The sequence below is a fragment of the Sus scrofa genome, chromosome 6 (genome assembly GCF_054392235.1).
Source record: "Sus scrofa isolate SSC_HxYL_T2T_F1_AM1 chromosome 6, Sscrofa_HxYL_maternal_Yorkshire_Landrace_v2.0, whole genome shotgun sequence".
Lineage (NCBI taxonomy): Eukaryota > Metazoa > Chordata > Mammalia > Artiodactyla > Suidae > Sus > Sus scrofa.
In genome coordinates this window covers 114,715,786-114,743,247 of record NC_139388.1, presented here as the reverse complement: position 1 = coordinate 114,743,247, position 27,462 = coordinate 114,715,786, and the positions used below count along the sequence as shown (strand labels likewise).

The window sequence follows — 27,462 nt, the reverse complement described above, 5'->3', positions numbered from 1 at the left end:
ATGGGAGGGGGAGGGAGTGGGAGGGATCGGGAGCTTGGGCTTATCAGACACAACCTAGAATAGATTTACAAGGAGATCCTGCTGAATAGCATTGAGAACTATGTCTAGATACTCATGTCGCAACAGAAGTAAGGGTGGGGGAAAAAACTGTAACTGCAATGTATACATCTAAGGATAACCTGACCCCCTTGCTGTACAGTGGGAAAATAAAAAATAAATAAATAAATAAATAAATAGATTTTCAGTGTAAAAAAAAATCAGCATTTTCAAGTCAGTTATAAAGTTAAAATAAAACCTACCTTCATATTCAGAAAAAAAAAAAAAAAAAAAGAATGAGTCCACACCTCTTGCTTTCGTGATTGTGTAGAAAGTTGTTTGGTCAAAGAGAGAATTCAGGTTTTATTACGTGAACACTACCAAGTACTGAATTCCACCTTGTTCTGGAACTTGTGTTATGAAGCATGTTAAAAATAAAGTAGAATGAAGATGAGAATGAAGTGTAGCATAATGAGGAGGACAGGAGGAGGAAAAAAGAAGAAGAGAAAGTATACTTTCCTCTCAAGACATTTTTAAGGGAAAGTCAGATAGCACAAGATCTTATAAGCCATCATAAAAAGGCTTTTACTCCAGGTGAAACTGAGTCATTGCAAAGTTTTCAACAGAGGATTGTCATGATCTGACTTACATTTGAAAATGATCGATTTGACTTCTCTATAGAATAAACTGTAAACAGATGGAGTTGGAAGCAGAGGAACCAATTATGAGATTATTACAGTAATTCAGGTGAGACAGAATAGTAGTCAGGCCAGGCTGGTTTCATAGGGATGATAGGAAAGGCGGTCTGATTTTGAATAAATCTTGAAGAATTAACTAAAAGGATTCGCCAGCAGATTGGATTGGCGTGAAAGAAAGTCAAGAAAATCTCAGGTTTTGACCTGAACAACTGGGATAATGGAGTTGCCATTGACTGCAAAGTGGAAAGCTGTGGGAGAAATATGATTGTAGGGAAAGATCAGTTCAGTTTGAGGTTGTTAAGTGTGAGATATCTACCTAGCTTCAAAGTGGAGATGTCAAGAAGGCAATTGGATACATGAGTTTGGAATCCTGAAAGTGATCTAGGAATTTCTGTTGTAGCTCAGTGGTAACGAACCCAACTAGTATCCATGAGCATATGGCTTCAATCCCTAGGCTCCCACGGTGGGTTAGGTCTCCAGTATTGCCTTAAGCTGTTGTGTAGATTGCAGATGAGGCTCAGATCTGCTGTTGCTGTGACTGTGGTGTAGACTGACAGCTGTAGCTCTGATTAAACCCCTAACCTGGGAAATTCCATATGCCTTGGGTGTAGCCCTAAAGAGCAAAAGAAGAAGAAAAAAAGAAATGAAAGAGATCTGGACTGGAGATATAAATTCAGGAGTTTGTCATCAGAAAAATGGTACTTAAAGCTCTAAGACTGGCTGAGCTCATAAGGATCTGAGTGTAAGTAAGGAAAAGAAGACCAAAGATGGCAGCACTCTTGAGTTAAGGAGTTGAGGATAAAGAACTGCTTTTCTAGCCAATCAACCAATGGAAAAATGGGCAAAAGACCCAAATAGACTGTTCTCCAAGGAAGATATACAGATGGCCAGCAAACATATGAAAAAATGCTCAACATCGCTGGTTATAACAGAAATGCAAATCAAAACTACCACGAGATACCACCTCACACCAGTCAGAATGACCGTCATTAATAAATCCACAAATAATAAGTGCTAGAGGGGTTGTGGAGAAAAGGGAACCCTCCTGCACTGTTGGTGGGAATGTAAACTGGTACAGCCACTATGGAGAACAGTTTGGAGATGTCTTGGAAATCTATACATAGAACTTCCATATGACCCAGCAATCCCACTCTTGGGCATCTATCCGGACAAAACTCTACTTAAAAGAGACACATGCACCTGCATGTTCATTGCAGCACTATTCACAATAGCCAGGACATGGAAACAACTCAAATGTCCATCGACAGATGATTGGATTCGGAAGATGTGGTATATATACATACTGGAATACTACTCAGGCATAAAAAGAATGACCTAATGCCATTTGCAGCAACATGGATGGAACTAGAGACTCTCATACTGAGTGAAATGAGCCAGAAAGACAAAGACAAATACCATATGACATCACTTATAACTGGAATCTAATATACAGCACTAATGAACCTTTCCACAGAAAAGAAAATCATGGACTTGGAGAATAGACTTGTGGCTGCCTGATGGGAGAGGGAGGGAGTGGGAGGGATTGGGAGCTTGGGCTTATCAGACACAACTTAGAATCGGTTTACAAGGAGATCCTGCTGAGTAGCATCGAGAACTTTGTCTAGATACTCATATTGCAACAGAACAAAGGGTGGGAAAGAAAATGTTTACATGTAAGAGTAACTTGATCCCCATGCTGTACAGCGGGGAAAAATAAAAAAATTAAAATAAAATAAAGAACTGCTTTTCTTATATTCTTCCTAAATGTATATTTTCCTAGTAATTTTTATCAATGCACTACCTAAGATCAAGGGCTTCAGGGTAAGAAAGCCCAGGTTCCATTCCTAACCTCATCATGTAATAACTGTATGACTTGGGTCAAGTTGCTTTATTCTGTCCTTGGTTTTCTCATTTTAAAAAAGGAAATAATAAAATACATACCTCACAGGTTTGTTGTGAGGTTAAATGATATGCATATTTAAGGTGTTTAGAAGGGTGCTTAGCACACAGTAAACAATAAACATTACTTGGTATTATTACTGTTATTTTGCTTCCTTGTATTCCCTGGGATAGAACTGGAGAACATCCATGCTTTGAGCTAGAGGCCCAGTGATAACTCCTGTGAATAATCACAAAGAACTTGGATACTTTGAGCCTGAATTTTAACCTCAGTCCTGGTGCAGCTGACCGAGTTACTCTTCAGAGCACTGGCTCTCTCTGTGGCTCAACTTCTAAATCCCTGCTCCATTCTCCATCACGCTCCCCCCTGACTAGAGTGTTCACCATGTACCACTTGTTGGAGGGGATTGGTTTGTTGTAGTTATGTTCTTGAAGACCGTTTGTTACTAAGGGCACCTTCTAATTGCTTTGCAAGAGTATCCTGTTCCTCAGGGTGGCAGTTTAAAACATAACAGCTCAAAGCCAGAACAAGATTATCTATGGCAATCACTGATTGAGACCCAACCTTCAGAGCCTACCAACATGGATCTAAGTTCTTCCTAATGATCTCTTCTCTGCATAAATCTGAAAAGAGCAGAAGAAGTGCAATTTGATTGTGAGACACAAGAGGCAAAGGCCCTATAACAAATTTGGTAACTATATACTGCATATAGCATGCAGCCATTCTTTTGCTTCATCATAAAAATAATATATGCATGTAAATTAAAAATAAATGATGACAAGGAAAGAAATATTGGAAAAATATAATTAAAAATACTCTAACATCTGACAGATTAGTGGGTTAGAAAAAATGCAGCTACTGAAGACAGCTCTGAAAATAATGAAGCCACGGAGAATGAAGTTAATGAGATTGAGAAAATGAAAAAAGACAATTTACAGTACTATCACATGCACCAAAAAAATCAAAATATAGGCTCCAATTAGATGTATCCTTATTAAACAGAAGTACATCTAGCCCTCTCATTTTCATCAAGGTACTGAATGATTTGACATGCTCCACTCATCCAGAAAGCAGAGTGAATTATGGAGCCTATCTTTTAGACATATCAGTAATCCTTGAAGATCAAACTGTCTTTATACCCACCTATGGTTCAGAAGCAACTTCAAAGCTATGAGACAAGCAAAGTAAAACAACAGCAACAACAACAACAACAAAAGATAAAAGTCCATATGTTTGCCAGGTCTTTCTCTCGTAACTATGGGGCTTGGAACCTAGAGTGGCACATAAATCTTTATGACAACATGCTGACTTTATTTTTGTGCATTATTTCAAAAGCCTAATCCCATATCATGAACTAGAGAAATACACTTGTGAAGAAGAACAGAACCAAGCTATGATCATGGAGAAAAAAAAAAAAATCTCCTCTTTATATGTAGAAGGAAATGCAAACCAAATTTTCAAGTAATTTTAGATAATATACATTTCAAATACTCTACACTAATTCACTTATTTAACAATATGTGCTGAGTCCTGCTGTTACTCCCTTCTTCATACTAACCCCCTAAGCCAAGCCAGAGATGTGCTGGCCCCAGTATGATCTGAGGTCTCTCAGGTCTTCATGTGGCCTCCTTTGCCTGACATACCCTTTATTATTCTCAGTGTCTCCTCTGGTACTTTTCACCTGGCTTCAAGTCACAGTCAGAGTCCTCTCTGTTGTGAAGCTCAAGTGCTCCCGGGTCAGTGCCCCACAGTACCTTGAGCACAATCTCTAATGCTTTTATCATGTGGCACAATGATTGGGATGATCGTGTGCATGGCCCTCAGCAGAAGGTACAAAATTATCAAGCACAGAGTCTGTGTTATATACCTCTTTTTATTCCTGTGCCTACAACAGTGAGTAAAAACCATAGATTTTATCCAGAATGTGATAAAACACTTATGAATAATGCAGAGGAATGGCATGAACATATTGATACAGAAAGGCTACTCTTGCTCAAGCGTGAAGAATGGTTTGGAGGGAGTCTTACTGGGATTAAGGGAATGATGTAGTGAAGCTGAGGATGACAAAGCCTTAAATTAAACCAGGACCAGGGGTGGCAAAAAAAAAAAAAAAAAAAAAAAAAAGAGGTAGAAATTGAGAGTTATCTAGACGGCTTGTTCAAACTGTGGAGCCTAATTACAGTGAAAGAGGAGAAAAATAGGCTTGCAGACTTGTAGTCTGAAGGAGTAGGTAGTTGACGGAGTTATTTATTAAGATAAGGAGTTCAAGATAAGGAGAAGGTTTGGGTGGCAAAAAATGACTTTGGGTTTTTTTAACCCATTTACTTCAAGGGGACTTGGTAACAGGTGAATAAAGAGGTAGATACATATGTATGAAGTCCTTGAGAGAAAATGGCACCAGAGTTTTATATTTAACATATAGTCAACCTGTAGAAATAGATGAGGTTGTCCTCACAGTGCATGAAGAGTGAGAATAATAAGGACTGAAGACTCAATATAGGACCATCACCTAAGGGGCTCATAAAGGAAGAGGAATCGTCAAATTGGATTAAGAAAGAATAGTAAAGGAGTAAGAAGAATTCAGAAGAGAATAGAACCTGAAAAGCCAAGTTAGCCCTGGCCAATAGACCCAGAAATATCAGGGCTCATTTTGTCTGAGATTTTGGAAACCAGGATGTCAGTGATGACTCATCCAGGGAAGTTTCTGCGATGGGTTAAGGAGATGAAGACAGGGATTGTGCTAATTTGAAGGCAAATTAGCTTATATTTATTTTGGTTTTATGTTTTCTTAACCATTTTTATCTTAAAATTAGAGTCATTTGTCTATTTTTTAAGGTGAAGGGATGGAACCAGTAGAAATAGAGCAGTAACAGATAATGAAAAGAGAAGAGATAACCACTAGGGCAACATCCCAGAGAAGAGGAAGGGATGGGATTCATGGCATCCATGAAGACATAAATCTTCAAAGGAAAAGAAACACCTCTTACCCTCAGGAAAGAGGATGGAAAGGAACTCTACATATTCAGAGGAAAGATTTCTAAGTTTCAGTTTACTCTGTAAAGAAATGGAACTAGTAACCATGACTATCTCACAAGGAGTGCTGTGAGAATTATGGTTGTTATTTCCATAAGGACGGCTGTAAGAATCAAATGAGTTAATACAAGTAAGGTGCTCTACACCAATAGTTATGAACCATTGTTATTATAATTGGGTACCCATTTTCCTCCTGTCTTCATCTCTTGACCTGGGCTGTCTCATCACTGCCACCAATGCCATAACCACTACCCCAGGATTGATCACACATGTCCTATGGAGAGAAGCTCAAGCTAGACATCCTTCATAAAGAAATATTTAGCCATTCCAGTTCTTACAGTGGTTACAGTGGATTCTTATCACATTGAAGTTTGATATCATACAGTTTAACACTTAAAATTTTCCCATCTATAAAATGAAGAATTTAGTCTAGGTTATACTAGTTAATGGTAACATATAACCTTAAATCTCAGCAGCCTACCACACAGAAGTTGTTTTTCTAGCTCACACAAAGTCTCCTGGGGAGGGGGTAGCCCAAGAGAGCTGTCCTCCAAGCTCCAGACTATGTGATTCAGGCTTTGCGTCTTTCGCTGCTGGTGGGGTCTGAATGTTTATAAGCCCCCCAAATTCACTTGTTGAAAATCTGAAGCCTGCAGTGATGATATTAGGAGATATGACCCAAATGCGCTGGCACCCTGATCTTGGACTTCTGGCCTCCAGAACTGTGAGAAATAAATTTTTCTTGTTTATAAGCCACCCAACCTATAGAATTTTGTTATAGCAGCACGAACAGACTAAGACAATCATAAAATTTCCTCCATTATTGCTAAAAAGAAGGTAAATGAAGACGCATGTTCCATGATGGAGGATAATATAGGAAAAGAATGTAAAAGAATGTATATATATGTATGACTGGTTCACTTTGCTGTACAGCAGAAATTGACAGAATGTTGTAAATCAACTATAATAAAAATATCTTTTTTTTTTTTTTAAAGAATCATGTTCCAGTTCTTTTTTTTTTTTGGGCTGCACTGGTGGCATATGAAAGTTCCCAGGCTAGGGGTAGAATCAGAGCTGTAGCTGCCAGCCTATGCCACAGCCTACAGCAACACAGGGTCCTAGCCACATCTGCGACCTACACCACAGCTCACGGCAACACTGGACCCTTAACTCACTGAGTGAGGCCAGAGATCGAACCTGCATCCTCATGGATACTAGTCAGATTTGTTACCGCTGAGCCACAATGGGAAATCCTCTGATTCTTAAATGCTCCAACCAATTTGTGACTCACATCCCCTCCATTTACTTTTTTTTTTTTTTTTTTTTTTTTTTTTTGGTGAAGCATGTCACACAATCTACCTAAAGTTCAAGGGATTGAGGAATGCAGTTTTCCCAGGTACTTAGAAGAGAGGGGAGTCAGAAGTATTGGTGAACAGCAGAAACATGTATTATATGGAAATTGACTAGATAGGCTTCAAGGTTCTTCTAAGAGCTATTATCCCAATTATTTCATGTTTTCCTTTTCAGTAAAGTTGCAAAATCCTTGAGTACAGGGACTATATCAAATATAAGAGAATTTGTATTTGTTGTATTGTCATTCAACAGTTAAATGAATGATGCTATTAGAATTTAAGGACAAAGTGATCTTTAGTCAAACTGCACTTATTATGCATCCACTGTGTCCAAATTATGTTAGAGGTTTTTGTAAGTAAATAAGAGATATAATCCCATTCTAAAAAACATTTATCCTCTAATTGGGTAATAAATTGGGTACACTTTTGGAAACTACTAAGTGACATATATGTATGGGCAAAATAATTCAGTATCCTTGATGGTGGCAAGAAGTGGTGCTTTGTAGGCCTGGGCATTTGTTTTTCTGCGCTACTGACATTTTAGTATAATACAAATGTGAGCTCTTTCAGGGTACTGCGGCTCCTGTGGGATAATGTTTTAGGTTTTATAGCTGGAAAATGCGATTTGCTACCTCAGATTTGCCTTGGCTGAGAAGTTAAGACAGGATGAGCTCATTAAGAAAGTCAGCTGCTAAGGGGAGTGGCTAGTTCAGAGAAGGCTGAGTTTCCGGAGAGTCAGGAATCAGAACTATCCCTTCATTCTCTCTTGTAATTTAAGAAGAATAGTTGTGTGTGTGGGGGGGAATCAGCAGTGAGATTTTCAAATTTAACAACTGCAACTAAGATCTTTTCTTTGTAAAATGCCAAGACTAGAGCCATCTTGGGAAGCTATGTGAACAGACAGAGTATATGTGCTTTCACATATGACAGTGAAAGGTGAGGCATGTGGGAAAGAAGAAATCCAAACTACATTTGGGGTATCACTTGTTGTGTTGGTTAGGAACTAGAAGAGGGTCTGAGAGTCATGGTTCCAAAGAGGTGTTGCAGCTCCAAAGGCCATTGTTTTGAAGGAAGTTGTAATAAAAATTTTATTCACTGTTCCCATTGTGGCTCAGTGGGTTAAGAACCTGACTAGTATCCATGACAATGCAAGTTCAATACCTGTGGCTTAAGGATCCGGCATTGCCCTGAGTGTGGGTCACAGATTTGGCCGTTGCTGTGGCTCTGGCGCAGTCTGGCAGCTACAGCTCCAATTTGACCCCTAGTCTGGGGACCTCCATATGGCGGCAGGTGTGGCCCTAAAAAGAAAAAAGAAAGAAGAAGAAAAAAAGTTTTATTCTACCCTGCACCAAATCAGAGTACATTTGCCCTAGAAACATTGTAAAACTTGCTGCCTCCTCTCTACAAAGAAAGAGTGGTGGTGTGGGCTCAAGGAGAGGCCTGAACAAAAAGATCAATGCTGGAGTTCCCGTCATGGCGCAGTGGTTAATGACTCCAACTAGGAACCATGAGGTTGTGGGTTCGATTCCTGGCCTTGCTCAGTGGGTTAACGATCCGGCGTTGCCGTGAGCTGTGGTGTAGGTCACAGACGCTGCTTGGATCCCGCGTTGCTGTGGCTCTGGCGTAGGCTGGCAGCTACAGCTCTGATTCGACCCCTGATGGGAACCTCCATATGCCGCGGGAGCGGCCCAAGAAATGGCAAAAAGACAAAAAAAAAAAAAAAAAAATCAATGATGATCAGATAGTGAAACAAAATGCTAGATAGGCTATAACCGAAATCTAAAATTCATACTGGAAGACAATGAAAGGATCTTACTCATAAGTGCTGTATTAGTGACAAAACCAAAGAAAATTTGCTCTGTATGACCTGTTTTCTGATCTCAATCTTTCTTAGATAATGAGATTGTGCAGACAGAAAGAAGATCTTTCTCAACTTTGCATCTTCAGTGTGTAGCCAGCACCTGGCATGTGGTAAGTGCTTACTAACCTTCAGTAGAACAGATGAATGGTTGAGTGGATGAAAGAACTAATGAACAGCCTTGCTAAGACATAGGCTAAAGCAAGAAAAGCAATGAATAGGAAGGTCTGATTTTAGTGTGAGCTTGGCTACAAAGTAACCAAAGACCTTTCACAAGTCCCTTAACTTCTGGGGGCCTCAGTTACCTCACAGTGACATGGGGAGACAGGGCTGAATGACCTCTGATGTGCCTTTGTGCCATATTATCAGTGATACTTGCCTGCACAACTGGCTTATAAGCTAAGTCAGGAAACATCAGATATTTATGGGAAGGTTGGCCTCAAAGACAAACCATGACCTTCTACCTAAAGCTTCTTTGTGTCTTTTTTGTGCGGAGGGCTGGACTAAATGGTTGATCCATTGTCTGAGCCAGGATGATAATTCTTTTTGGTTCATGTTTGCTATTTCAGTACAGAGAACTAAGTTTCACTGAATTTTTGAATATTCACTAACTAGTGCTTTTGAAATATATATTTATTTGTTAAATTGAAAGCCATTACATCATTATAGTATTATGCTTTCTTTTCTTAAATGTAAAAAATAAGGGAACTGCTTCTTCTAACTTCCCGCACCCATCTATTATAATTCAAAAGGCCTGGGTAAAAAATAACTCAGCTTAATCTTCTTTACTCTTAGCCCATAAGACTGTGTAAGAAACACCTGGGATGGACTATATATTAAGATGTAGGGTACAGCTCCAGACTGAATGAAATTAGAACATCTCCCAAAGTTTGAGAACTCCTGGTCAGGCAGTGAGAAGGAAGAAGCAACATTAGGCGATAAGGGAGTTCCCATGGTGGCTCAGTGGTTAATGAATCCGATTAGGAACCTTGAGGTTGTGGGTTCGATCCCTGGCCTTGCTTAGTGGGTTGAGGATCTGGCGTTGCCTGAGCTGTGGTGTAGGTCGCGGATGCAGCTTGGATCCTGCATTGCTGTGGCTGTGGTGTAGGTGGCGGCTACAGCTCCGATTGGACCCCTAGCCTGGGAACCTCCATATGCCGTGGGTGCGGCCCTAGAAAAAGACAAACAAACAAACAAAAAACATTAGGCAATAAGGTGATGCCAGCATGATCTCAAGTCAACATGACGTTTTTGTGTGTGTGTGTGTGTGTGTGTGTGTGTTTTATTACTCAAATGAATTTATCACATCTGTAGTTGTATAATGATCATAACAATCTGATTTCACAGGATTTCCATCCCACAGCCCAAGCACATCCCCCACCCTCCAAACTGTCTCCTCCGGAGACCATAAGTTTTTCAATGTCTGTGAGTCAGCATCTGTTCTGCAAAGAAGTTCAATCTGTCCTTTTTTCAGATCCCACATGTCAGTGAAAGCATTGGACGTTGGTGTCTCATTGTATGGCTGACTTCACTTAGCATGATAGTTTCTAGGTCCATCCATGTTGCTAAAAAATGCCGGTATTTCATTCTTTTTAATGGCTGAGTACTATTCCATTGTGTATATGTACCACATCTTCTTGATCCACTCCTCTGTCGATGGACATTTAGGTTGTTTCCATGTCTTGGCTATTGTAAATGGTGCTGCAATAAACCTCAGAGTACATGTGTCTTTGTGAGTCGTGGTTTTCTCTGGATAGATACCCAGGAGTGGGATTGCTGCATCAAATGGTAGTTCTATGTTTAGTTTTCTGAGGAATCTCCATACGGCTTTCCACAGTGGTTGCACCAATTTACAATCCCACCAACAGCGTACTAGTGTTCCTTTTTCTCCACACCCTCTCCAGCACTTACTGTTTGTAGACTTTTGATGATGGCCATTCTGGCTGGTGTAAGGTGGTACCTCATCTTGGTTTTGATTTGCATTTCTCTAATAAGGAGTGATGTTGAACATCTTTTCATGTGTTTCTTGGCCATCTGTATGTCTTCTTTGGAGAAGTGTCTGTTTAGATCTTTTGCCCATTTTTTGATGGGGTTTTTTGTTTTTTATGGTATGGAGCTGCAGAAGGTGTTTATAAATTTTTGAGATTAATCCCTGGTCAGTCGATTCACTTGCAGAGATTATCACCGCAGAATGATGCAAGTTATAACAGAGCATTACAAAATAGCATCAAAGTGTGGCAACTCCGCCCCTTTCTGGGCCTTTATGCATCACAATCCACTGCATCCCTGAACAGGTGCAGCGCTCTGATCTGGCATCTAGAAACGGGAGTGACTGGGCTGCCAGGGTTTTAGTGCCACAGAACGAAGACCAGCAGCAGAAACTGCTCTGAGTGGGAACAGAAGAATATTTATGTGGCTTGGAGTTGTTTATGGAAAAGGGGGTCTCTTTTTCATCTCTGTGGCGTGACAGAAGGAGTTCCACAGCCACGGGCACTTGGAGTTAACTGTAAATTGTTTTCCTTGATATCATTTTGAAATATGCAGAATGGAGGAATGCAGGGAAGTGTGCCTGTCTTTATCACACTGGGGTCAGCTGCGGCATCTCTTCCTTCCTCCACCTCTTGTCATGGTACTAACACTCTCTCCAGAGGCACCGGCAGGATGGAAAACATTCACTTTACTCATCAAATTCTCTTGACATTAATTTGGTTTTACATACACATCTTAGCCAGGGTCTGGGACCAGGTGTGTGTTGGCTTCATCTCTGACACCATTAGAGTATATTTCTGTCCTCTGCTCATTGATCTTCATACCACTCCCTACCGGTGAATTTAATCCCTAGTTTTTAGAAAAGGCAATTCAGTTCAAGGGACATTTATGTAGGAATTTTATGTGAAAGCCACTTTTTTGGGATCTAAGCAGTGACAAAAACCTGGTCTAGGAGCTCACAATTTGGCATGAGGTCACTTAAAGAAAAAAGCTTAATCAAGGTAGATACAGAGAGCTGAATGAAGGAAGGGATTAATTTCAAGTAGTAGGATTTGGTAAGACTTGGAGTTGAGCCTTTAAAGTAAAAAGCCTGAAGGATGAAACTAGAGTTGTTTGCACCGTATAGTAGTTCTAATAGCCAGACCCTGCTAATTAGAGGTCCTGACTAGGTCAGACACCCAGAATTTGAGGACAAGTTCACAGAATAATTCCCTCTTAAACTGAAGCAGCTGGAATGAACGACAACAAAAAGATTCCCAATTTGTTGATGTTCCCCATGACCCGTGGTTGGGTTACTGTAAATTCTATCTAGATTAGAATGCTTCTGAAATCAACTTTAAAAAGCCAAAAAGTATCTGAGTTCCCGTCGTGGCAAAATGGTTAATGAATCCGACTAGGAACCATGAGGTTGCAGGTTCGATCCCTGCCCTTGCTCAGTGGGTTAAGGATCCGGCGTTGCCGTGAGCTGTGGTGTAGGTTGCAGACGCAGCTCCGATCCTGCGTTGCTATGGCTCTGGCATAGGCCAGTGGCTAGAGCTCCAATTCGATCCCTAGCCTGGGAACCTCCACATGCCGCAGAAGCGGCTCAAGAAAAGGCAAAAAGACAAAAAAAAAAAAAAAAAGCCAAGTATCTTCCTAATCTCATCAAATTGACTAAAAAAATAACAGGGATGAATTATGGTCTGTAAATGCTAATTATGATATCATAACAGGAATAACATGAGGGATTGTATGGAGCCCAGAAAAATTAGAGGAGAATGTGAACTTTTCAGGTTTCATTTTAGGCAGTTATCCAAGGAAAGTCTCTAAAATAATTTATGTATCATGTGTAGCTCAACAAAAATAGTTCTTAAGAACTTCTAGGAGTTCTCATTGTGGCTCAGTGGGTTAAGGACCGACTTAACCCATTGTCTCTGTAAGGGTGTGGGTTCGATCCTAGCCTCATTCAGTGGGTTACACATCTGGCGTTGCTGCAAACTGCTGCAGATGCAGCTCAGATTCCAGGTTGCTGTGGCTGTGGCATAGGCTGGCAGCTGCAGCTCTGATTCGACCCATAGGCCAGGAACTTTAATATGCCGAAGGTGCAACCGTAAAACAAACAAAAAAAAATTAAAAAAGAACTTCTAAGTCTCTTTGTTCTAATTGTAGGTTTAATTACAGTTATGTTTTATATCTCAATTTTTCTCAATTTTATAATTCTGTGTGTGTCTTTGTTCTAAAATATCAAAGTGTATGCAATCCAATAATGTACAGGTATTATATCCAGGTATTACATATAGATTTTTTCCAGATATTTATTCATCTACAAATAAGGAAACCAAACCAAAATTACCTATGAAGAGATCCCAAGCTACTTTAGAGAGGAAACATTAATATACTGTATTAAATTTTCAACTAAGTATAACATGGTTTTCCAGTGGGGTATAAATCTATACTTTCATGTATTTTTGTATCTGCCCAATGGATTGCTTCAGCTCAATTTCTTGTATCACATTAGTTCTATAACATGAGGGAGTTTCTACCTTTTTCAAACTCCTAAACAGGCAAAAAAAAAAAAAAAAAAAAAAAAAAAGAGAGAGAGAGAGAATTGCCTAAAGAACATGAAATTGCCAGCAGTTATACATATTGAAGAATCAAGGATTTTGAGTGAAATTCATGAGAGCCAAAAAATTCTGAGTTAAGGTTAAAATCTATTACTTAATACCCAAGGTGCCCCGCAGGGATCTCAGAGCTGTGGGTGGTCTTTTACTCCATATGTGCAGAAACTCTAGGCTGTGAGAGTGGATATTCAGAAGTTTTAGGTTTCATGTTGACTTTGTTCATTTGAGCAAGTATACTGTGCTTCAGGTCAATGCTGTGTTCAAAGGGTGTTGGTGTTAAATGTTGTGCCCTTCACCCTTCCCCTCCCTCCCTCTCTTCCTTCCTTCTTCCTTCCTTCCTTCCTTCCTTCCTCCTTCCTTTCTTTTTGTATCTTAACAAGCTTTTGATGCTGCTCCAGGGAAAACTAATGGAGTTGCCTTGAGGTCTTGAACAACACCCCTGTGTATGCTGCATACATTCCTTTTAGCTCAAAGTAAACCAAAAGTTATGTTAAGTGAAAAAGAAAAGGTAACCTGCTGAATTCTTTTTGCTAGCCCAAGGAGATTGTGTATTGCACATTACAAGCTTAAGGGCAAAACCTTAATCTCCTCTGACCTGTAAAGATAAGGAAAAAAAAAAAAATCAGGGGTACCATTTCTTTCATAGTTTAAAAAAATGTGGGAGATGATTCCTTTCTTCCTTTTTTTTTTTTTCCTGTTATTTGTCAAGGAGAATGGTCTGGTAGTAAAAGAATAAATTGGAAGGAACTGAGGTAGAAAAGCCTGAGTGCCGGGAATGTAATTTTACAAGACTCGTTTCCTTTACTCTGTGTTTTTCTCCTTGAAGGAGATAACTTGATTTTATACTTTACTGTCTTATTAACAGAATGCATTTTGGAACCCTGCCACCGCTAACAGTATCAGAAGGATTTAAGGCTGCTGAAATACACTTGAAGATTTAATTCTGCTGACTTCAGCTTGGATCTGGAGTAAAATCTAACCATAGATTAAGTGTTTAGCACTGTATATTGCGATTGGTGCTTCTGGTCATAAATACTCATGTCTATTTCTGTTTCAGACAGCTCTCTGTAGGTCTCCCACTCGGCCCCGGCACACAATGCTTGCTTCCCAAATGAGGTTATTCTCTAAAAGGCTACCCCTTCTATAACTCTTTTTATAGACTCCAGCCTCTGCTCTGTTGAGCAATTCATTACAAACTCCCTGGTGCGCTTTGCGATAACAAACACTGGGTTACTGAGAAGAGCCTTCTAGAGAGGGAAGCCTGTATTTCCTTCCAGACAATATTTAATCTCATAGCAGCACTGACTAATAAAAGCAAAAGATCAATACAAAGCTGTATTGCTAGGATGAAAATTTACTAACACAGTCATTCATATCACAGGAACATCTGGTTAAAGCTTCAGGGCTCCCTTACTTTCTTAGTTATGATTTTATGAGTCTCTCCAGACTCCTTTTTAGGATTTTAGCAGGCATTTATAGCGGGCTGGACATTTTAATCTTTTTAATGTGGTTATCTGATCTCCGCTTGGCTTTCTCACACTGACTGGTCATCTTCTCCACTTCTCGCTTATTGCACTTGAATCAAGTTATGATAAGCTCACCCGGTAATAGCCCCCAGTTCTAAGCGGGTCTAACTTCATGTAAGTGGCCTCCTGAGCTGCTATTTATGGTCATTTCTGTGAGGCACTGTCTTTAAAACCTTGGCATTTAGTGCCTGCTTCCTCTCCCCATGACTTGGAATACATAAAGATGATTATAAATCATATAGCCAGGCCTGTGGATACTCTCTTTGCTAGAAGAGATTTCTGAGGCCTGAGGGGCAAGCCGAGGAGTTCTGGTTTATGGCCCTGAACCAGACGGACATGTGTGAGGTTGTCTGATGAACATGTGTGAGGTTGTCTGTATCAGTGAGAAACCAGCACAGTCCTCACACAGGGTCCTCCACACGGTGGCTGGGTGTGGAATTTGTGGTTGTATCTGCTTGCTTGCTGTACATGAATCAGTATTTGGTTTTTTCAGGAGATGCACTAATTTAAAAGTGGTAGGTAGATGAAATACTAAAATCCGCGAGGTAATTCAACTGAATGATCTAAAGTATAGAAAGTAAATGCGAGCATATAAGTGTAGTCTATTTTTTCTTTTAATGGCCGCATCCAGGGCATATGGAAGTTCCCAGGCCAGGGATTGAATCTGAGCCCCAGCTTTGACCTACACTGCAGCTTCAGCAACATCAGAACCTTTAACCCACTGTGCCCGTGGCCTGGGATCAAACCTGCATCTCCTGCACAGTGACTGGAGCCACTGCAATTGGGCTCTTAACCCGCTGAGCCACAGCGGGAACTCCTGTAAGCATAGTCTTACATCTAATGTTTTACAAGCCTGTGCACCATGATATGGGAGGAAGAGGAGGAGTGATATTTATAGTACCTACTATGTGCAGGTCCTTAACATACATTGGCATATTTAATTTTACATCAGTCTGAGGTAGATATTATCTGAATTAGGATTTACTTATTGAACACCCACTATAAAGCAGCCATGGGGCCAAGTGCTTAATATATTTATTATTTCATCAGTTTCTCATAACAATTCAATGAAGTAAGTATTATTATTATTACCCTCATGTGGCAAGTGAGGAAGTTGAATCTGAGATTAGTGTTACATGCTTGTGCCAAACAGCCAGCAAGTGGCAGCATGAAGATTCTAACCTGGTGTCTCTAACGGGACTGCCTTTCCACACCATGAACAGCAGTACCTCGCTCAGTGACTAAAAATATAGAGAGATACACATTATTGTCCTGAAAATCTTAGAAAATTCCTTTGCTATTTTTCAATAACACCGGGTCATCTACTTCTGTTGGAACAAAGGACCTCAGACTCATTTCAGGAGATACGAGTTACCACAGATCTTGAGATAAAAGAAACAACACGTCAATTCACTAAGTAACATGCTTTTCGGAGGAGGACATGGAAATACAGTTTTAACTTGATTGCTTTGCTTTCTCACCTGGGCAAAGGAAAGCAGTCACACGCCAGCCTTGGAACAGGCGTCGAACACCCTCCCCCCCACTCCACACTCATCCCGACACCACAGGTCAAATAAAATGGAGAGCACATGCACAGGAGATGGGGCATCTTCGTCACGCCTCCGTTCTTGGAACTGGCTGCCTCGTTCAGAAGATGAGCTAAGTAAAACCGAAGTAATTTTCAGAATGGAAACTTAAGCTGTTTAGCAGTGAGTCAAGCACCGTTTGTCTTGGACCCCCTACACTTTCTTGGCGTCCGTCCTTAGCTCAGCTGTGCTTCGATCACATTGATTAGCTCAATTGTCCTAGACGGGAAGGCTGGATGGAGGGCAGGGCTTCCGGCAGCCCATCCCGCAGCATACCTGTTTCTCAGCTTTGTTCTGAGGACTATCTGGGTGAGAAAGACTCAGGGGCTGGTCACCTACACAGAGCAATTTTCCCGGATAGGATGACAGAACAATTTGCTCTGACACAGAGGGTTTTGAGGACAAAGAGGGGACAGAAAGCAAAGGAGACGCCAGAGAACAGGCAGAGGCAAAAAAAGACAAGACAATTCAGTAAAAGAAGAAAATGTTAGAATGGGCTCCTTTGAGTTCTAAACCTCCCCCACGCCCCATCACCACCCAGGCAGTTGGGTGATGACACACTCCCCTCGGAACAGTGCCCAGTCTCCCCAACAGCTGTGCCCACAAGGCCATCAGATCCAGGTCCTGGCAGCTGGCAAGCCTGCTTCCAGCCAGCTCCAGCCTTGAGGCACCTTCGGTACCAAGGAGAGGCAGGCCCAAATAGAGTTTCTGAGTGCCAGAACTTGACCAGAGCTTCCAGAGTCTGACCCACAAGGACACACATATCACACAGGAGGATTTTCTTTTTCTCCAACAAACCTGTTGCCCTGTTCCTTTTGTGTTTAAAGGAGGAAAGAAGGAAAACCAGCGGCTGGATTCTCTCTGAGGTGCCTTCTTTCAACACTAGATATACTCCCGCTGCATTCCTTTTGTGAAGCCACACTAAGGAATTCCATCAACATTATTAAAAAGTCCATGTAGGACGTTCTTTGTCATTGTTATTTTTCCTGGGGTGGGATTGGGGGTCGCAGTGGGTAGAAAGAGCTAGATAGCCACCCCAAAGGGCTGTCCTGCTTTTAGCAATGGGGGCACTGGGGATAGACCTCAGTAATAATGAGGCAGTCATCCTGAAGTCCTAAGTGTCTTTCTTGTGACTTCTGTCATTGCAAGGGGGCTGGGGTACTCATCTCAGGTCATGCAGACTGGGCTCCAATTTAGCTGTAACATTTAACACTGAGAACATCTTTGGACACGTAAAGTAAGTTCTCAGCATAAATGGACCCACCTGTACAGTGGGAATCATAAAGCCAACTTTGCAGGACAACTAAATAAGAAAATGGGGTAGGTAAAGTTTGAAGCACCGGGTAAATGCTCCCTCTGTTGGGGGAGGTTTCCATAATTAATAAGAGTAACATGTTGCATGCATGATACCTATGCATATGCAGATTTCTCATCTTTTGCCTCTTAGAAGAAAGCACTCAATCTGGGATCTTTCCAAGTGTTGGATACAAAAAGCCCCCTGTTCTGAGAATTGTTGAAATGCTTCTTTTCCTTTCCCAGACTCTGTTTGCTCCACAGTGCCCTGTCAAAACATCTGGCCGCTTTTGTCCCATGGCTTTCCCTGCCCTATTAAAGCCATCACGTGGCACTTCCTGTTGACCTAAACTTTTTTTTATTATTCTTATTCTTCACCTTAACACTTGAAGATGATTAGAGCTGAAGGGGTGAAAACAAAAGTGAAAGTTGAACTTTTCTTTTCCAGCAGCTAGTTTGATTCCAACAGTGTTAAAAAAAAAAAAAAAGTTTTTATCTAAGAATGAAGAAAGCATTTATTATTTTTAAAAAGTCCCTGCCCTGGCTCAAGATTAAGAATTCAATAAAAGGTTTGCATCTGGCAACATATTTTCAGTGGACTAATGAAGTCATTCCTTTATCTGGAATATTCTCCAGACCAGGTGCCCACACATTACACAAACTCTGGTTTGTCTTCTGTCGGGAGAGCAGACTTGTCAGGAATTCAGTGTCGTAGCGCAAAGTGTGCTGCTTCTTTCCCACAGCCAAGCCCAGTGATTCTTCCAAGATAAATTGCTGGAAGTAAAACTCTCAGTAAAGAGCAGGTCTGAATGGGGAACCTAAGAAAGTTCACCAGCTTTTTTTTTTTTTTTTTTGTCTGCTCTGCACTGACTATCCTTTGCTGTGGATTAGGCCACTGCTTATTACAAATTCAAATCCTATCTATATATTGTTCATGGTTCCTTTGTGTCATCAGGAAATTAAAGTTTGCAGCTGGCCCCTTCATCTTGGCTAATCATGCGGACATAAAGTCTTTAAAGGCCCTCGGAGTGGCCCCTGCGGGGGCCCCACTCAACACTTCTCTCCAGCAGGACATTGTTCTTCAGCTGTGTTTTCATCTTCTGCCCCCTTTGGTATTAAGCTCCTGCTGCTTTGAGCCCCAGCATCAGACTGTTATGCGTCATTTCATCATGGCCAGTCCAACACCCACAGGAAACCAGGTCCCCATGCTGAGCCCTGCAACTGGTTGGAACCATTTTAAGGGTAGCCAGGACCTCCTCTGGCTTCTGGGATGGCAGTTGCAACGGAAGCTCCACACGGGGAGCCAGGGTGGAGCAGAACGGGGTCCCTCACTTCACTAGCCTGGTGAGGGGTTTCAAGTCACACTCGCTTAGAGCCCAAAGATGGTAATTATTTGGATCTGGGAGGGGGAAGCCGAAGCCACAGTCGGGCAGCTGCCAATTTGCCAGCTCCTTGCAAATTGATCTGACGCGCTATGAAACCCTAAGTCTCCTCTCAGGGATCATTTAATATCCGGCAGAGTTTACACCTGGTTTCTGAGGTTCCTTGAATTAATTGAATTCTCGTTAGAATACTTCCTGCCTTCTCCTTCCGCCCTTAACTGCGTATGACCCAAAGTTCACAGCCGAGTGACTGGTCTAACCAAATCAGTGTTCCCTGCTCTTTGATTGCATTTCCCACACCACTAAGAGCTCTCCCACCTCCCCGAGGGACCCCGGCTCTGCCATTCTTGCAGGGCAATAGAGAAGCCTTCCACTCCCTTCCTTTCTGGAAGTTGCCATTCATTGCATTTTTACAAGCATTTTATTATTTGTGTTGTCTTACATGTGCCCTCGTCTGAGGTCCTTTCCTTTCTTTTGTATATTCAGCAATGTGTTTTCTCTTTTCCAATGATCACATTTTCTTTTGACATCTCACTGGTTTTAGATACTCTGTTCTCTTTATTACTTTGGAAGTCATGGGTATATTCGTGTGGCACATCATCATAAACATTCATTGTCCTGGAGGCCAGAAATGCTAGAAAGATTATTCCACACATATGTGCTGTGCACATACTGTACATTTGTAACCAAATCCACCATACATCCATTTTAAGATACAGTCTTGCCTTATGTGTACCATCTGGGACAGTTCAGTGATGTAAACCATTTTACATATCTCCCACAAAGTTGTAACTATTTTATTATGTTGAGGCTAATTTGTTCTTCTTAAAGAGATCTTATTTCATTTCTGATTTGCCTTGGGATTATATCCCATTTACACCAGACATAGTCTCATAGTGACATCACACTGGCTAGAAATTGGAAGGAAGAATGTTTATGGCAGGGAATACTACACCATATAATCATCAGATTTCTAAGGCACAAAGGTCCAGGAAAAGAAACACCAAAGATGGACAAGAAGATTTCTTTCTGACTTCGTAAAAAAATACTCATTTTCCAACATTCGAGTGTCACTTCTTTCTGCTTGTCACATAGGTCTCTCCAGCCTCATAAATCCTCTACCACTGTCTTCTAGAAGAGCACCTACACTGTTCTATGAACAAACTTATTTACACATCTGCATCCCCAGTCAAAAACAGTTTCCTGAGATCAGGTACTAGGTCTAACTCAGAATTACGTTTCTGTCACCTAGGAGAGCGGCTCTAGGATGAATGAATGAATGAGCACAAAATATCCTCTTGATTCCAAACTGAGAGATTATCCTTTCTAACATCAGGTGAGAGTCCAGGTAGAGGATTGTAATTGCAGGAGCCATTCTTTCTCTCCATCCACCCTTCACAATCATTCTCCTAGCTCAGGACACTCTTCCTAATCACATAGGATCCCATATAAACCCGTATTCTCTTCTCTTTATTTTCTAGTCTCAGCTTAAATGTTACTTCTTTAAGAAGATATTCTCTGATTCCCTGAAATAAATCTGGTCTGAGTGAAGCCAGCCTATGGGACAGGAGGGGCCAAGGGAGGGAGAGCGACCAAGGAGTCATGCTCAGTTCCTTCTTCCTTTCTCACCAGACAGTTCACTCCTCCACCCCTGGGTGGAGCCAGAGAGCACCTTTGAATCCCTTCTGCCAAAAGGGAATTACCTCTCTTTTTGAAAATGCCTTCTCTCCTCCCCTTGCTCCAAGCAGTTGCTGATTTAAAATATAAATTCACTGGTAAGATATACAATGCGTTAAGGCTGAGAATGTGTTTTGTTTTTGTTTTTGTTTTTTTTTTTGGTCTTTTTGTTGTTGTTGTTGTTTTAGGGCCACACCCTCTGCATATGGAAGTTCCCAGGCTAGGGATTGAATTGGAGCTGCAGCTGCTGGCCGACACCACAGCCATAACAATGCCAGATCTGCCAAATCTGAGCCACATCTGCAACCTACACCACAGCTCACGGTAACACTGGATCCTTAACCCACTGAGTGAGGCCATGTGTAGAACCTTCAACCTCATGGTCCCTAGTCAGATTCGTTTCCACTGTGCCACGATGGGAACTTCTTGTATCATATTTTAGATTTCACATGTAAGTGCTATTATATGGTATTTATCTTTCTCTTTCTCACTTCTCTTAGCTCGATAAGCTCTAAGTCCATCCATGTTGATGCAAATGGCATTGTTTCTTTTTTTATGGTTGAGTTCTAGTCTATTCTGTTATAAAATATATACCACATCTTCTTTATCCATTTATCTGTTGATGGACATTTAGGTTGCTTCCATGTCTTGGCTATTGTGAATAGTGCTGCAATGAACACTGGGATGCATGTTTCTTTTTGAAATACAGTTCTCTCAAGATATATACTCAGGAGTGCTGGATCATATGACAACTCTATTTTTAGTTTTTTGAGGAATTTCCATACTGTTTTTCATAGGGCCCATACCCTTGCATTCCCAAAAATAGTGTAGAAGTGTTACCTTTTCTTTATACCCTATCTAGCATTTCTTATTTGTAGACTTTTTAATAATGGCCATTTCAACCAGTGTGAGATGTTACCCATTATAGTTCCAATTACTAATTCTAATGTATTTTTATGTCTATTCTTATTGAGGATTTTTTCATTATTCTAACAAACATGTTTTAAACCCTCATTGAATGCAGGATCCCTATGCTGTGTGCCAGGAATAGGCTTATGCCTGACAGGTCTTTGCTCTTAAGAGGTAGATTACCTAGTGAAGAGGACAGACAAGAAAACAGGCAATTATAATAAAGTGCAATTTATTTGTTTTATTTTATTTTATTTTGTCTTTTGTAGGGCCGCATCTGCAGCATATGGAGGTTCCCAGGCTAGGGGTCTAATCAGAGCTCTAGCTGCTGGCCTACACCACAGCCACAGTGACAGCAGTGCAGGATCCAAGCCACGTCTGCAACCTACGCTACAGCTCATGGCAATGCAGGATCCTTAACCCACTGGGTGAGGCCAGGGATTGAAAGTCAGATTCTTTAACCACTGAGTCACAATGGGAATTCCTAAAGTGCAATTTATAATTCAGTGTAAACATGGGAGGCGGGAGCAGATCCAGAATCTTGGAGATCAGAGACAGATTCCCAAAGAAGGGGCACGCACGTAAGCTGAGATTTAAAGTTTGAAAAGAACAAACTAGAGGTAGTGGGAAAGGAGTTCTAAGTAGATGGAATGACATGCAAATACCCAGAAAGGAAAACAAACAAACAAACAACAACAATGTGGAGGGAAGTAGAAAGTAGCTCTGAAACATTCAGGGAACTGGTCTGCTAGCGGGAGGTATTGTCACTTTTGCCCTTGTATAGAAAAAAATCAGCACAGTTAATCTAATCTCAGCTCAGACTCTCTGTGGAAATGCACTAAAATGCTAGAGAAAGTCCCCTCTCACCCCTAACTAATTTGCATGAAATCTCTTTGACCTACAACCAGAGGAGGCCTGCTGCCTGGGCAGTTAAACATAGGGGCAGGGGAAGCAGACCTAGGAAACTTTAGATAAACATCTGTGACGTGTGACAGTCCTGCCTTTCAAGGACTCCTCATGTGGGAGTCTGGCCTTTCTGCTGTCTTCCACTCCTCTTTACTTCTATCAAACTTTGCTTATTATCTTTCTTACTCCCTTTGAATCACATGTTATTTGTGGCACATACCAGTGGCCTCCCAGCCGATAGCCATCCTCTACTTCCTCTCTTGATACCAGACCTCCCTGATGGTCACCTTTTTGGGCTGGTAAGCCCTCATGGAAGGCTGAGCTCCTCCCCAGCCCAAGGGGGTGAGTTTTCAATGACCTAAGTCTTTGTGGATCCATACCAAGTGATTGTGACACAACCTTTCCAGTTAGGCACAAGAGGCAGTCTGTTGGGCTTTTTTGAGAAGAGATACAAGACAGAGACGTTCCTATTTTTTCTTTTGAATGTTGCCACCAGCATATGAAACCTGTGGCATTTGTACTGGGTCCATGAGGGAAACTGGCCAAGGAGAAAAACAATGCTCCGAAGATGGCAAAGAGGAAAGAAGAGAGAGCTTTTGTTGTTTCTTGTTTTTCCCTTGCAGATTTTTTAAAATTGAAATATAGTTGACAGAGAACCTTACTCCTTGAAGTTATAGTTGAACCAACCAGCCCTGGAACCATTTTAAGGAAAAGGAAACTGAGACCCTATGGGGTAAGAGATGTAGACTGGGATCCATGGATAGAGAGCCATGAACAAAGAACTTGAACTTCATGTCCAGACTGTTTCTCACATTATGCCATGTCTATTCCTATGGTGCACGGTTGCAGGTTTCCCAAGTCTCTAAGAAAGATTTCTACATGTACTGATGGAGACCCTCTAACTTTATGCCAAGAAAACAAGATGGGATCATGGGGAAGATATTTTTAGATAATATAGCCATTTGGCATTTTCTCTAATTGGAAGTACAGAAATACCTATTCCCCGTCTCCTTAGAAGATATCCTGTCTTCTGATTCTATCTATTCATTGAGCACCTACTTTGCTAAGCACTGGAGATAATATGGGGGGAGGGGGTAACAGCTTCTATCCTGCCTCGGGATCCTAAATTTGAAACATCACCATTCTCTCGCTGCTTCTGTAAAGTTGAACCATCTTCCTAAAAAACAGGAGAGATATCTCAAAGTCAGCAAACATAAATAAAGAAGGAAGGGACTTATAGCCAAGGAAAGAGAGAAAAGTCTGTTTGGTCTAAGCCAGGCAATGGGAGACAGGAAGGCTAAAGTGCTGGTCCCTTCTGATGTGGCTTTTTCCCCAAGGGACGAGGGGGAAAGGAGATTTAAAACTCATCTTTCCTTGCCAGGGTTTTGTTTGCTCCTCTGGGACAAGGATAATTTGGCTCAGTTTTAAAGCTTTTGGGAAATAATGCAGCCTTAAGCATAGATAGAAAGAGATGTGCCCCAATCCCTAGAAGATAAGGATAGATAAGAGTGCCAATGGCAGAATCCCAAAGGAACTATTGTAATAGGCTCCAAGTTTAAGGTAAACAAGTTAAAACTTATGTTTGGGAACTGTTTCCCTTGAGACTTCAGAACCCCATTCATGGATGGAATGTACCCTAAGGCATTTCGGAAATTCACAATCCCTCTACTAGGCTAGAAGGACTGGGTCCTGCTAGCACAGTGCTCTAGGCCATCTCAGTCTTAAGATTGGTCTAAGTAAAAAGATTCTCTCTTTTTTTGGCTTTTTAGGGCCACACCTGAGGCAATGCAGGATCCCAGCTGTGTCTTTGACCTATACCACAGCTCAGGGTAACACCAGATCCTTAACCCACCAAGCGAGGCCAGGGATTGAAGCCAAAACCTCATAGTTCCTAGTTGGATTCATTTCTGTTGTGCCATGGTGGGAGCTCTTTTTTTTGGGGGGGGGGGTTTGTTTTGTTTGCTGATTCTCTTTGATTATTGACAAAATTTTCCATTCAGCTGAATCTGGTCTCTTGATAATTCAGAAACATATTACAGCCTTCTTGGGCCTCTCTACCAAGAAATAAGAGGAGACAGGTACCTGGACCAAAACCTAAACAAAGGTAAAATGTTATTCCAGCTCCAGGATACTATAAAACAGTACATATATGGTACCCAAGCTAACATCTTATAGGGATTAAATTACATGAAAATAAACACTAAGAGCATCCTTAAAAAGGAAGAGAAGTCATTGAAGAGAAGCCCAAGGATAGCAGTGGCAAAGATGCGACACAACTGCCTTGCTTTGTAAATCAAGATGGGAGTGGACGATAGTGAAGAGTCTGGAACCAGACTATTAGGTCACGGGGCCTTCCTTCAGAAAGGTGGGGCCAAGAGACTCATCTCAGTGTATTGCAACCTGTGACAGCTGTGGTCTTGGTATCTGGAGAAGATGAAGGCATCATTCATGCTGGGGGCAGGGATACTTCCTGAGCCTGAGGAGGTACTCGGTAAATATTTGTTGAAATGACCTGCCACTCTGGTGGAATGAGAGAGGACATCACTGAAACCAAGACGAGGAAAGAGAAATTACCTGATGCTCAAATCTTGAAGCGCAGGATAATCAGGGATCCTCTTCGAACTTATCATAATTACAGTTGTTTCTTCTTCACTTATGGAGGAGTTAAGCAGAGGGTGAGAGAACAAGCAGGAGAGCAAGGCCATGGAAGTCTAAGAAAGATAAAGGACATGGGAGCTGGTGTATAGTACGTACCTAACATGTGCCAGGCAATGATCACATTACATAGTTTACTTTAAATCCGACACCAGCCCTACCAGATAAACGTTATCATTCACACTCCACAGAGGTTAAGTGTGTTGTCTAAGATCACTCTCTGGTGAGCTGCGGAGCCAAGACTTAGTTCTGTATGTGTTTGACTTCAAAGCCCTTGAACTTTCTGTTGCACCTTACTAACAGTTTTCTCTTGATTCATCAGCATAAATTGAAACATTGAATGGGGGTCCTAGATGTTCTACAATTAGACAGGAGGGCAAGACTGCTGAGGTGTTCTTCCCTTTTCCTTAAGGATTGAGTCATGACTTCTGAAAACTCGGCCTCCACCCCACTTCCTCTCCCACCATCACTCTGCTTACCAACCCACACAGGTCCACATACTCCAGTTCAACTGTGTGTGCCAATAATTACTCACTTCCTCAACTATGATTTTTAAAGCTGTGAGAAAAACAAGCATTGAATGCATTTTTAACCCATAGTGATCCCTCGGGTTCCAAGGCATGCCCGGGTTTACTCTGGATTCTGTTAACTCTGTCTTAGCCATTGATAAATACCAACAACCCCACTTGATGCCTGACCTCCACACTCGTAAATGCCACTGAGTGGAGAACTGGGGGCAACTTCAAAGTTTAGTTCATGTTCTTGTTTGCCAAGAAGTGTTCAGTTAGAATGGGCAAAACATCCTCAGAACATAGTGATTGGACTGAGACCTCCCCCTAGGACATTTCAGCCAGCCTCTCTCATGGTGGCACTGCTTGGTCTTATTTCCTGGCCCCAAACCAGGAGCCTGGTTTACACCTGGTTCTCTTATCCTCTTCCTGTGCCATCCTTTCAAAAGGGATTGGTCATTGAAGAGTCTTCCCTTTGGAATTCCCTAAATGCTGTAAAGACACAAAGCCACTTGACCCAAGATGGCAACAGCTGCTCTCAAGCATGCAAGCCCCTTACCCAGCAGGGCTGTCACCCGAAGCTACTAGGAGCTTGGTGAAGAGAGCACCACCCCCACATTGAGCAGCAGCATAACCTTGAAATAGCACCCCCACCACATACTTGCCATTGGCTGTTTTAGTACCATTCCTTCTCTTGCCTTACAGTTGTAATCTATTTATATTAAAAACATGGAGAGAGGGTTCTCATTATTCAATGAAATGCAATGCCTAACATCAATGTTAGTCAGAGATAATTTGGTAAATCCATCTTTTTTGGTTTTAATTGCCCTTCCTGTATGATTGCTATAGGAAATAGGAATAATAAAGAGTCACCGCTGGCCTTTATGAGCTTTTCTTATCTCATAACACAGCATTGCACATGGTGTCCAGTCTCCTGCAGAGGGTCACGGTGAACACCCAGCACTTCAGGCTTGGCCCCTCGCTCTGTATGTCCTTTTCAGAACTGTAGCCTCCAGATTCCATATGCTGCTTACACTTAAGTTTTTACATCCGTTTGCCTCACCTCTTTAAGTTTTGCCAAGTATATGCTTGTCCTGCCTTTGGGGGGAATATTTAGTATAATATGTAGAAAGCTACAATATCAAGAACTGGGTTGGCAACTCTATGTACATAACACTGAGAAAATTTAGCCATTATGTCAAATTGTGGTTATTTTACAGACTGTCAACACTGATGCTTGATTTCTAATGGATGCTTTTCTTCCTTCAAGCTGAGATAAACTCTCCCAAACTCTCACTGGAGCACCATTCCTTACTTTTCTTGCTTTCTTGCTTCTCTCCTGCTGTTGCATTGGGTTTATACTAGATGCACAGACTTGTCTGCTCATTTTAGGCCACTCATTAATTCTTTTCAAACTGTATTTTTTCTTTTCAAAACCTCCACCTATTATTTCCAAAGGGAATCACCCTTCACTGAAGCCACAGCAAGATTCTTTTCCATTGCATTCCAAGGTAAGACTATTGAATTCAGCCTCACTTGGTATCTCTTAACTT

General features: G+C 41.4%; 1 protein-coding gene across 5 annotated transcripts in view; it reads left to right on the top strand.

Annotated features, from left to right (window-relative positions):
• The window catches only part of ZNF521 (zinc finger protein 521), an 847,543-nt gene that overhangs the window by 428,752 nt on the left and 391,329 nt on the right, over positions 1–27,462 (top strand). For all 5 annotated transcript variants that reach the window (XM_084964340.1, XM_084964336.1, XM_084964337.1 and 2 more), the window contains one exon: positions 8,914–8,990. The gene's annotated coding sequence lies outside the window, so the exon portion shown is untranslated. The remainder of the gene's footprint in view (positions 1–8,913; positions 8,991–27,462) is intronic.